The sequence below is a fragment of the Scyliorhinus canicula genome, chromosome 4 (assembly GCF_902713615.1).
Source record: "Scyliorhinus canicula chromosome 4, sScyCan1.1, whole genome shotgun sequence".
Lineage (NCBI taxonomy): Eukaryota > Metazoa > Chordata > Chondrichthyes > Carcharhiniformes > Scyliorhinidae > Scyliorhinus > Scyliorhinus canicula.
The window spans coordinates 135,758,850-135,772,405 of NC_052149.1; the positions used below are offsets into that span (position 1 = coordinate 135,758,850).

Genomic DNA, 13,556 nt, shown 5'->3' on the forward strand with positions numbered 1-13,556 from the left:
AGCAGGTGGCGGTACAGATGCACCATGCGGGCGTTAGACTACGGTCATGTGACCTGTGACTCCGCTATAAAGAGAGACACATCAGACCATCTGGAGAAGAAGATTTAGAGGGTAATAAGACATACATGTGAATGGTCAGTGCTGAGTGCAAGTTCCAGAGGTGTAGTTAGCAGACTCCATGACAACGTGCTCTGTGTCAGATTGCTTTCTTACCACATGAGAATCCAGAAAAGATTCTAGTTTGGACAAGTCAAAGTGTTGGTAAGTTCCTTTGTAAAGTACAAAAGACCAAACATAACACATCCTTTTTAATAATGGCCAAGATTGACCTAGCTCATTGATTTTTCCACGAGGTGTGGAGCTTATCATGAGTATCTGCACAAGCTTGAATAGTACTGTACTACTCCTGTCCATGGAGGGGGATGGATATAGCATGGAGGTCAGCACTGCCGACTCTTGCTTCAAACCCCATGACATATCAGTTATCACTCACTTCGAGTGGCCTATTAGTCTCACACCAGACCATGCCACCTCTGGATGGGGGAGATAATATCGAACACACAGCTAAACTGAAAAGGACCAACTTGGGAATCCAATTTGAGTGCATTTAACTTGTAATTGCATTTAAATTGAGTGCAATTTGAGTATATTTAACTTGTTTACAGTTGATGTGTTTTTGAAAAGGTGCACTCCTTATTGATAGTCCTGGTCCTGGTGTCTTTTGGCGAAGATCAAGCTTCAGATCAAGCCCAAAATCAGGTGCAATGCCTTTTCTTGTCAGTTTAGGTCTTGTATGTCTATCTTGTGGAGACCATGAATTGGATTCAATTTGGATTTGAATTGTTTTTTAGAGCAAGCAATGAGATGGATGAAGGGTTTGCTCTGTCCACTCTGCACATTGACTTTGTAACTTTAAGGATGGGTTAAAAACTTAAAGTAACAATGAAGTGCCTCTGTAATCTGGACTGAATTTCACTGCTGCTCTTTGGCTTGGTGATGTCATGAGGTGTTACCAAATAAGTGAGTGTAATGCTTTCTTGTGATGTCTTCGTAACACTGTCAATGGTGTTTCTCAATACTGATTGTCAACACAGCTTGAATGCCTTAAACAGATCAGATTCTCTCACTCTTAACCTCGAATAGAAGTTATCACAGTGACAACCAAAGGGCACTCCCTCCTGCCCTCTATTAGCACATAAAAAATGATGTGAAACCAAATAATGGTTCGGCACAAGATTTAATTCTTATCTACGGGGAATGACCAGTTACCTTTCCCCTTGTGAAATTTAATAGGCATTATTAAAGAATTGTAACACATGAACAACTATTATTTTCTTCTTCTTCATTCATATTTGAAGAAAATAGGCAGGAGTTATTTTGCTGACGTTTTCTAGGCCTGGACAGATTCCAGTGTGACTTATCCGAGTAATGGAGACCCTTGTCACTTCACCACGTATGTGTATCATAACTGTCACTGAGACTCTCTGAAACATATTTCACATTCTGAGAAAGAAATTGATCGGTTAATACGTTGACAATCAGGGACACTGATTTAAGATAATTGACAAAAGAGAAGATGAGGAGAAATCATTTTACGCAGGAAATTTCTGTGATTTGGAAGGCACTGCTTGAAAAGATGGTGGAAACAGATTGGTGCGAGATGGCGGCAGTGATTAGCACTGCTACATCACAGTGCCGGGAACCCTGGTTAAATTCCAGCCTTGGGTAACTGTCTGAGTGGAGTTTGTACGTTCTCTCCGTGTATGTGAAGGTTTCCTCCGAGTTCTCCGGTTTCTTCTCGGGGTCCAAAGGTGTGCAGGTTAGGTGGGGTTCGGGGATAGAGTTGGGGCATGGCCTAGGTACGGTGCTCTTTTGGAGGGCTGGTACAGAATCGATCGGCCAAAATGGTTTCCTTCTGAACTGTAGCGATTTTATGATGATACGAATAGTAATTTATAAAAGGGAATTTGATATAAACTTGAAAAGGATAAAAAAACAGTGCAATGCGGAAAAAGGAAGGAAGTGGGACTAATGGAATACCCTTCTCGCAGGCGCAATGAGTGAGTCACCTGCTTCTGTGGTGTAAGATTCCATGATTCTCGCATTTCTATCAAAAACTTCAAAATAGGGTTTCTTATGTCAAAATGAGAGTGAAAATGTCTGATAGAGGAGAAAAATAAATATGTAAACTTATTCCTTTCTTTTAATCTTTATGCAATGTTTACTGTAGCTTAGCAAACCTGCTCAATTACAACATCTACTCAAGACGATTTAACTAGAATTTTCTGAGACACAGTTCAAAAACATTATCCTGTTTCAAATTCATCAAAGTTCAAGGAACTCTCGAATACTGCAGTTATTGAATTTCTTCCAGGAGAGGTTTAGTGTCTATTGGTATCTAAAAACTAGAGGCTTTGTTTGTGGAATTTTCTCATCAAGTAAACGACAGTTCAGTTTGATTTGCAACCTTCTGAAATGCAGAATAGCAGGCCGAGCTGCAATACGAAAAGCTTATGCATCAAAGTTAGCTGTGTCCCCACCAAAGCTGTCCCAATATCACTGTGCCAGTGGAATCTACATGAGAATGTAGAAGCTTGCTGAGGTATTTCCTATCTGCAAAATGAAAACATAATAACGGAATTTGGGTAGACAGTTCAGCCAAAGGAGAGGATGGCAGCCCTCAGCTAAAGATGATACACATGCATCACTGGATGATAATAAAGCGCGACACCTCTGGCTACATTTTCGTTTCCTTTTTTAACCCCTTCCTAGCTCATGTATACTGAGGTTGATTGTTGTAATTTTCCCACCTCCGCAAATCACTTATCAGGAATAAAACATGGGACCTCCCGTAGTCTGTGTGGTTGCATATTCACTGGAACAGTGTAAAGCTGAATTATAGATTAGAAACTAATATGCAGCACTGATGGAAAATATTTTGTGATTGAAACAGTAGTTTTAAGTCTACACTGGTGCTAGATCTAAAGGTTTGGTATTGATTGTTTTTCAAATTAACTTCTGCTGTAGAGTTAAAAGACTTTATTTGCTGACAGTTTGTTCGCCATTGGTGGTGGTAAGGTAAGACCAATTCACAAAAATCAGCAAGTACAATGATGGAACAAATAAGCTTATATAGTTTATACACCTCTCCAATAGCAGCATCTCGCTAATTCTAGAATAACTAACGTTTTTGCCTCTTATCACCCTGTTTAGAAAACTATTCTACTTTGTATCATATTCCTGTCTTCGTCTCAGCAATATTTTTGTTAGTGTTAACTTGGCATTGGTTCTTTTCATACCATACTTAAATAGTGAATAACCAACTTCACTCAGAAATCATATCCCACCTTGATTGTGTTCGTTGCAGCAAATCATACAGCTCAGTTTGGAGCGTTAATAGAAGGTTTTGCCCACAGGAACCTGTAAAGAAAATAAGATAAGCCTTGAAAGGATTTAAAAAAAACATTTTATAAAGAGTACTTTTAGCACTATATCTGGAAATTATTAATCAGTCTCTTGACATTTTGAGCTTCAGAATCTAAAACAAAAAGGTCTTAATTCATTATCCAGAATTAGATAGTGAGTTTACCTGGATATCAGCGATATCAGGTGTGAGGGTCCATCTAACAGAATAATCTGAAACAGAGCTAACAATATCTAGAGTGAAAGGAGTAAAAGAACATATAACTTTGTTATATGAACACATTGTTAAAAGAACACATACACATGCTTCACAGCTCCAGGGTCCCAGGTTCGATTCCCGGCTGGGTCACTGTTTGTGTGGAGTCTGCACGTCCTCCCCGTGTGTGCGTGGGTTTCCTCCGGGTGCTCCGGTTTCCTCCCACAGTCCAAAGATGTGCGGGTTAGGTGGATTGGCCATGCTAAATTGCCCGTAGTGTAAGGTTAATGGGGGGATTGTTGGGTTACGGGTATACGGGTTACGTGGGTTTAAGTAGGGTGATCATTGCTCGGCACAACATCGAGGGCCGAAGGGCCTGTTCTGTGCTGTACTGTTCTATGTTCTATGTTCTATAACTGTAACACATCTCAACTTTGTTCCTAATGATCTATTTCAGGGTAGCATTAATAAATCTGTGGTTCATGTGTTTGTTTGCTCATCCTTCTTGAACATGGGTAAGATTTTGGCATGTTTCCATGAAATGGGACATTCCCTATCCTCATTAAGTGAGGCATTTATATTAACACTTCATAAATTTTGTTCCTCGTCACTTATCACCTGGCTTTGGAAATGTATTCTTTTTGAGTTGTTTAAGCTTCTCTGCACCATCTAATTGATAAAATGATTCGGGTTGAGCTTCTGTGCGGGCTCTCCTATACACCCAGTGTAACTTTGGTGGCTGATTCATCAAATCCTTGGAGAAGTGCCATAATTTGACAGATGCCAAATTTTGTTTACCGAGAAAGAGAACTGCAAGCAGTTTCAAGAGGTTAGAGAAAGGCTAGTAGATTGGCCAGACATGTGTCAGATGATATTTAGGGCAGTACGGTAGCACAAGTAGATAGCACTGTGGCTTCACAGCGCCAGGGTCCCAGGATTGATTCCCCGCTGGGTCACTGTCTGTGTGGAGTTTGCACCTTCTCCCCGTGTCTGCATGGGTTTCCTCTGGGTGATCCGGTTTCCTCCCACAGTCCAAAGATGTGCAGGTTAGGTGGATTGGCCATGACAAATGCCCTTAGTGACCAAAAAGGTTAGGAGGGGTTATTGGGGTATGGGGATAGGGTGGAAGTGAGGACTTAAGTGGGTCGATGCAGACTCGATGGGCCAAATGGCCCCCTGCACTGTATGTTCTATATTTAGATATACTTAATGGTGAAAATTGACAAAGTTGGAAAGGGGATATTTTGAATGAGATCCCATGTTATAAATAAGGGCAGAGAGAGCAAATGCACAAATGTAATGCTAACTACACAACTCCGTGGTTAGGCCACAGTTAGACTTTATGTTCAGTTCTGTGCATCATTTTGGAAAGATCTCAAGGCCATAGACAAGGCGCAGAGGGGATTCACAACCCTGATACCATAGATTCATCTGGAGAATTGAGAGAAACTGAGGCATTTTCTTTTACAACACAGGATGTTCAGAAATCTGATTAGATGTTCAAAATTATGAAAGCTTTAGAAAAGATTGAAAAGGAAAAGCACTTCCCCTGGTTGAAAGATTAACAGCTAGAGGGCATTCATTTAAGATTGTCACTAAAAGAATGAAGAAAGAGATAAGGAGAATTGTTTTTTTATGCAAAGGTTTGAATGCCCCATCAGACACCGTGTTAGAGGCAGAGTCCAGAATGACTTTTAAAATATTTAAATATTTGAATAAATCAAAGTGAAAGCCTAGAGAGTGTGTAGGGGATTGAGACTGAGGGCGCGATCCAGCGGCCACGCTGCGCCGGAAAAGCAGCTCGCTGTGGTGCAGTATGGCCGTTGAAAGCTGGGAGACCCTGCTCCTGGGATCTACCTGACTTGCAAACGCCTCACAAGATTCAACGCTCAATTCTCGTGAGAGATTCTCGCTACAAAGGGGAGTTCCAGCGAGCGGAGTCGCCTTGATTAGCGATGTGTTTCTCGGCACTATGAGTGCTGGGAAACAGCGGGCTAAAGGTGCACGCTAGGGGACTTGGTTCCCTTTTGGAAGAATTGCACCGTAAGTGTATTGCCCTGTCAGAGCTGGTGTGATGGGCCAATTGGCCTGCCTGTCTGCTTTAATGCTCTTTTGAGGATCACTGATTATCTCTCTTTTGGGTAAATATGCTCCTTGTGTGACACCAAACTGTACAGGTCCTAAATTATCCCTGGGTCATTTGGTAATTTTAATTATATGGGCCACTCAAGTAGGACTTGGTTTCTTTGGGATGGGTGCTGCTGATTGCTACTTTGAAATCACTGCTGGAAATTGCATGTGTGTGCGGATATCGGGTTCTAATTCAGCTGCAATGCCCACATTTGTTAAATAGCCTGACAGCATTTTCTACACTCACGTAATGAATGACCAATTGGGTAAGGCATAGGAGAGCTGCTGTGTCTGAAAAATAACAAGATCCGGCACCTTCGGTAGAGTAGAGAAAATGATCAAAAGTAAAAATGTGACTTAATGTGATGCAATCAAGTATACTTCACATTGGTCACTGATACATGTCATAGCCTATAGATTACATTGCATGATAAAGTCATTGCTACAATAATATTGCTAGTCAGATCTCTCTGTTCACATCCATAGAACATAGAACAGTACAGCACAGAACAGGCCCTTCGGCCCTCAATGTTGTGCCGAGCCATGATCACCCTACTCAAACCCACGTATCCACCCTATACCCGTAACCCAACAACCCCCCCCTTAACCTTACAGTTATTAGGACACTACGGGCAATTTAGCATGGCCAATCCACCTAACCCGCACATCTTTGGACTGTGGGAGGAAACCGGAGCACCCGGAGGAAACCCACGCACACAGGGGGAGGACGTGCAGACTCCACACAGACAGTGACCCAGCCGGGAATCGAACCTGGGACCCTGGAGCTGTGAAGCATTTATGCTAACCACCATGCTACCCTGCTGCACAACAAGATCCTTTGCTACTTTGCATCTCTCTATATCTTAATATGAACCCCGCTGATGTTAAATGCAAGGATATCCCAAAATCCAGAAGGGTAATTTGGAACCCCAGTTTTTAGTGATGTATATTTTAAATTTGATATAGAACAGTACAGCACAGAACAGGCCCTTCGGCCCTCGATGTTGTGCCGAGCAATGATCACCCTACTCAAGCCCACGTATCCACCCTATACCAGTAACCCAACAACCCCCATTAACCTTATTGTTTAGGACACTAAGGGCAATTTAGCCTGGCCAATCCACCTAACCCGCACATCTTTGGACTGTGGGAGGAAACTGGAGCACCCGGAGGAAACCCACGCACACACGGGGAGGACGTGCAGACTCCACACAGACAGTGACCCAGCCGGGAATTGAACCTGGGACCCTGGAGCTGTGAAGCATTGATGCTAACCACCATGCTACCGTGCTGCCCAAACTGCCAAACTGCCTATACTGTGAGAAAAGATATGTAAACCAGGAGGAATAGTCCAGTCATTTTGTGATCGATTAATAAAGAATATTTATTAACTTAAAAGAAAAACGCATGACAAGAAGTACTATAATACACTACAACACTACACTTAACTACACTGATGGCTATACCACATAGTATTATATGAAGTTACCCCTTTGTTCCCAACTACCTACCTTTCCTGAACTCAGATGTCCCTTGTTCCCAAACAACATCCAGTATTTTATAACTCCATGAGCTAAATCCATCAGATGATTACCACACACAGGTTATTTGTCCATGTTTGGGAAAACCTTCTTCAGTTTCAACAGTGGCAACATTTTCTCGGTTTGAGATTTTGATTTTAACCATCTACCATAATGTGTTTTGAGGGAGACTGTTTTCTGCAGCTGGGTGTGGCTGTGATGGCCGCTGCCTCTACTGTGTCCCTTTCTCCAGTTATTGTGCTTGGTTTTTCTCACTGGCATGCTAATTCGCACATCAAAAGATCCCTTCAGACAGCTGCTCTTATCAATTCCCTTTTTAATTTAATTTAATTTTATCTCAATTTCATTTTTAATCTTAATTTTCCCCAATTCTTGACAGTGGCATGTTAGCAATGAAATTGAACAGATTTGATGTTGTGCTTTAATGATACACAGCATGCTCGCAGGAAGATTGTGATGCTGTGTGACATGACAAATTTAACACTCAGCACAAAACTGCAGTAAATGAGCGACAGGTCTCAGCAGCCATGGAGAATTTAATTGTGATGCCAATCTTCTGATATGTAATAACATTGCAGGGAAACTGTGTAGTGCTGAAATTTAAACTTGTAATTTCAGGATAACCATTGAATTTAGCTGCCTGAGTGACCCAGTAGGTAAAGTCACAGATTGCTGAGCCTTTCAGATAAACAAAATCATAAACTCCTAAGTTTTATTGTAACTAATGCTGGGAGAGCTGATCTCAACTGGCGCAATGAGGGAGACATTACAATTTACCTCGGACTCTGGGACCAGGGTGGGAGAAATCTGGCGTGGTGCCCATACCTGATTCAAATAATTTTTTTAAAAGTATTTTTATTCCACAAATTTTCAACATTTTTACAATTTATAACAAACCCACAAACCGCCCCCCCCCCCCCCCCCCCCCCCGCCAGCCCATTAAGCCTCTCATCCACTTCCCCCTCCCTCTCATGCAGTCAACGGTAACCAACTCCCCAAATTGCAAAATGAACAAGCCTCAACTATTGTAGAACCCATCACTCGCCTCTCCTGAGGGCAAATTTCATGTTCTCCAGTGCCAAAATCTCCAACAGGTCTCCCTGCCATGCAGAGGCACAGGATGGAGAAGCTGACCTCCTCCAACAAGATCCGCCTGTGAGCAATGTTGCTCATTCTGGGTGAGTGTGCTTTACACTCAATTTGGCTCTGTTTTATTCCTTAGCTCTAGAGTCGCCAGGTATCGTTATGATACCGCCACAAGATTCAAGTTCAAGTTCAGACCAATAACTCAATACACCAGTTAGTAAGTTCAAACAAGACACGTTTATTATAACACAGTTATTTACTACTCATGCATATAAAACTAAGAGACTAGGCTATTCCTACCACTAACAGGCCAATACTTATCTGGAATAAGGGAACTGCCGGATCAGGGAACAATGGCCTCTTGCTTTGTCCTGGATCCGCAGGCTTCCAGTCGGTGTGGACTAAAGGGGTCAGGAGTGTCTACTCTTGTAGCGTGCGTGTATGACACTTACTTGATGGCGGCTGCTGACCAGGCCTCTCCTTCTCTAGGTTCTTCTACTGCAAAGGTGTTCTGCTGGGAGGGCCGGCTGGTCAAGAAGAACGAATCAGTCCTGGGACCTGACTTTTATAAGTCCCAGGGGCTTCGCTTCTTTCTGGGCGGACCCTCTATAAACCTGCAATCGATTGGGTCTCTTCCCAATCGATTGATTTGAATTTCCCCAATAACGGGGCTGTCCCTCGATCACCGGGCGGTTCTTACACCTTATTGGTGTCCTTTGTCTCAGACTCCACTGGCGCCGGAATGTCTGACCTTCCATAGAATGTAGCGATTGCAGTTAACTGTTGTGTCCATTGTGTCCATTGTGCCTGGGAATCACCGTGAATCGCTCACTTAATATGCGCAGCTCGTTAGTTACAATTCTATCTGGTTTCTGTAGCAGCTAGAATACAGGGGATTCTGCATACTGCTTGTTTCTTTGCCAATGTCCATTTTTCCCTGTAACCTTTGCGTTCTACCATTTTGTGTAAGGAACTGGCCAACCGAGGTGGCGACAGCAATCAGTGAGACGAAGGCAAAAACATCTCCCCCGCACCCACCTACAGCTCTGGCTGGACCGACACCTTGAATATGGCTTCTAGGGAATCGGGTTTCACCTCCACATTCCCCACTCCCCTCCCTGTCATTCTCACCTGCACAATTTACCATGGCGCTGCCTGCCACCTCAGCTTCTCCCCTTACTCATACTGAACCCCCCCCCCCCCCCCCCCCCCCCCCCCCTCTGACACGGTAGCATAGTGGCTAGCAGAATTGCTCATCATCTCCAGGATCCCAGCTTCAATTCCCGGCTTGGGTCACTGTCTGTGCGGAGTCTGCGGAAACCCCGTGTCTGCATGGGTTTCCGCCGGGTGCTCCGGTTTCCTCCCACAGGCCAAAGATGTGCAAGTTCGGTGGATTGGCCATGCTAAATTGCCCTTACTGTCCAAAAAAAAAGGTTAGGTGTGATTACTGGGTTATGGGATAGGTTGGAAGTGTGGGCTTATGTGGGGTGCTCTTTCCAAGGGCCGGTGCAGACTCGATGGGCCGAATGGCCTCCTTCTGCACTGTAAATTCTATGATTCTATGAAACTGACCCACCACCTTCGTCTTGTCAACAGATCAAACTGCCACTGCAATTTCTTCCTTTCCTCCAACGACTCTCGAGCCGGGGCTACCGAATACCTGCAATCCACATCTGCTGTAACTGCCAACAAACACTGCCTTTCCTCCTTCCCAACTTTATCTCGATAAGCCTTATAAATGATAAACTCCCCCCAAACCACTGCTTTCAATGGCACACAGAAAGTTGTTGCAAACACATCCCCATTTTGATTAAACTCCCTGGGCGGGATTCTCCATCCCACATGCCCTGTTTTCCTCATCGGTGCGCCCCCGTCAGCAGCGGGATCCTCCGTTCTGGCAGCCGGCCAATAGGGTTTCCAATTGTAGCCATCCCACACCTTCAGAACATGGACGTGGGTGCGCTGCCGGCGAAGCGGAGGATCCCGCTGATGGAGAATCCCAAAGCATGTAATTCTTTATTGCCAATGCTACCTTTTATCTGTCAAGCGCGCTGAATCAGACCTCTACCTCGGTCTCTGCGCCCATCCCCTCTCAAACCTCACATCCACATAATGCGGCACATGGACCAAAATTACTGTCCCTGCATATTCCACACTCACGACCCCCGACAACACCACCTTCACCACCACAAATAAATCAATGTAAGAGTACACCCAATGAACTTGGGAGAAGAAGGAATGCTCCCTCTCTCCTGAGTACCTAAACCTCCCTGGGTCCATCCTCTCTTTCCCCCCCCCCCCCCCAACCATCTGATCCATAAAAATCCCAACTCCCTCTCCTTCCACAACCAAGACAGTGACTTGGGATTCGATCTATCCACCCTCGTGTCCAATACATAATTAAAATAGTCCCTATTGTCAACTGATGGGAATCCAAGCCTGGGATGGACACGAACAATTTCCCCTGGGCCCGCTCTTCCCTGGTTACTACAAACGCCTCCTTTTCACTGAACAGAACAGCAACCCTCTTGACTTAGAGGCAAGCCCCATCCCTTCCTTAACCGTATCTGATCCTTCACCCGCCATTGTGTCTCCTGCAGCAAAACCACATCTGTCCTCAAACTCTCGGTGCGCAAACCCCCAGACCGTTTAATCAAACCATTTAGCCTGCGTACATTTCAGGTTACAAGCCTCACCCGGGGTTTGAATATATTCAGGAGGCAGCTAGATATAGTGCTTGGGGAGAATGGGATCAAAGGCAATGGGGAGAAAGCAGGATTAGGCTATTGAGTGGATGAACAGCCATGATCGTGATAAATGGCGGAATAGGCTCGAAGGCCCAAAGGCCTCCTCCTGCTCCTAACTTCTTTGAATCTATGAGTTGCAAATAGTGCTTAACATTGTGCAATCATCAGCGAACGGTAGCACAGTGGGTAGCACAGTTGATTCACAGCTCCAGGGTCCCAGGTTCAATTCCTGGCTTGGATCACTGTCTGTGCGCAGTCTGCACATTCTCCCTGTGTCTGCATGGGTTTTCTCTGGACGCTCGGGTTTCCTCCTGTCATAATATCCACTCATGTATGTAATGAGGTGCAGACAGGCAGTGATTGACACACAGGATGACCAGGATGACAGGATGACCAACACAGTGCAGCCAATCACCAGACAGGACACTACCACTATAAAGCCAGAGAGCACTAGGTTTCCCGCTCTCTCAGGACCCAGCCACTGAGACAGTCAGAGTCCACGAGCTAGCAAGTACAAACACCATACTAGCTACTAAATCTGGTCAGGCTACTACTAGGTCTCCAGTCAGTTCAGTATAGTGTCGACCCACAGCTGAATATGTTTATCAGTTCTATTGTTGAATAAAACAGTGTTGGATCTTCTCCAGTGTTAGACGTCTGTTTCTAGCTTCCCTGCATTGAGTTCAGTCCACATCGAACCAACCTGCCTAACACATCACCTCCCACAAGTCCCGAAAAATGTGATGTTGGGTATTTTGGACATTCTGAATTCTCCTTCTGTATACCCGAACAGGCGCTGGAGTGTGGTGACTCGGGGATTTTCACAGTAATTTCATTACAGTGTTAATGTAAATCCACTTGTGACAATAAAGATTATTATAATCATTATAAAGCATGCCGCTGTTCAGAGAGACTTGGGTGTGCTAGTGCATGAGTCACAGAAGGTTGGTTTACAAGTGCAACAGGTGATTAAGAAGGCAAATGGAATTTTGTCCTTCATTGCTAGAGGGATGGAGTTTAAGACTAGGGAGGTTATGTTGCAATTGTATAAGGTGTTAGTGCGGCCACACCTGGAGTATTGTGTTCAGTTTTGGTCTCCTTACTTGAGAAAGGACGTACTGGCGCTGGAGGGTGTGCAGAGGAGATTCACTAGGTTAATCCCAGAGCTGAAGGGGTTGGATTATGAGGAGAGGTTGAGTAGACTGGGACTGTACTCGTTGGAATTTAGAAGGATGAGGGGGGATCTTATAGAAACATTTAAAATTATGAAGGGAATAGATAGGATAGATGCGGGCAGGTTGTTTCCACTGGCGGGTGACAGCAGAACTAGGGGGCATAGCCTCAAAATAAGGGGAAGTAGATTTAGAACTGAGTTTAGGAGGAACTTCTTCACCCAAAGGGTTGTGAATCTATGGAATTCCTTGCCCAGTGAAGCAGTTGAGGCTCCTTCATTACATGTTTTTAAGGTAAAGATAGATAGTTTTTTGAAGAATAAAGGGATTAAGGGTTATGGTGTTCGGGCCGGAAAGTGGAGCTGAGTCCACAAAAGATCAGCCATGATCTCATTGAATGGCGGAGCAGGCTCGAGGGGCCAGATGGCCTACTCCTGCTCCTAGTTCTTATGTTCTTATGTTCTTATAATAGGAACATCCTCACTTCTGACCTTATGTTGCAAAGAAAGTCATTGATGAAGCAGCTGAAGGTAGTTAGGTCCTGAGGAGCTCCTGTAGTGATGTCCTGAAACTGAGATGATCGACTTCCAACCACTACACTGACTGACCTTCAATGACCACAACCATTTTCCTTTATGCTAGGTATGACTCCAACCAGTGGAGAATTTCCCCCCCGATTCCCACTGACTCCAGTTTTGTTAGGGCTCTTTGATGCCATTCTCAACAAATGCTGCCTTACTGTCAAAGGCAGTCACTAATAAGTATAATATTAATAATAATTATTATTATTAGAGAGTGACTGCCTTTGACATTCAGGCAACATTTGTCGAGAATGGCATCAAGGAGCTCCGACAAAGCTGGAGTCAATGGGAATCGGGGAAAATTCTCACCTCACCTCTGGAGTTTGGCTCTTTTGTCCATGTTTGAACCATGGTTGTCATGACGTCAGGATTTTGTGCAGGACATACCTGGGCAATTTTCCACATTGCCAGGTAGATACCAGTGTTGTAGTTGTTCTGGAGCAGCTTGGCTTGGGGCATGTCAAATTCTGGAGCACAAGTCTTCAGTACTATTGTCGTAATATTGTCAGGGTCCATAGCCTTTGCAATATCCAGTGCCTTCAGACATTTCTTGATATCATGTGGGGTGAACGAATTAGCTGAAGACTGGCATCGTGATGCTGGGGACTTCCGGAGGAGACCAAGATGGATCGTTCACTCGACACTTCTGGCTGAAGATTATTGTGAATGATTCAGCCTTG

The 13,556-nt window shown here is 44.3% G+C and overlaps 1 protein-coding gene across 1 annotated transcript in view; it reads left to right on the forward strand.

Moving 5' to 3' along the window:
- Positions 1-13,556, forward strand: part of LOC119965026 (ran-binding protein 17-like) — a 1,262,848-nt gene that overhangs the window by 425,297 nt on the left and 823,995 nt on the right. The window lies entirely within an intron of this gene.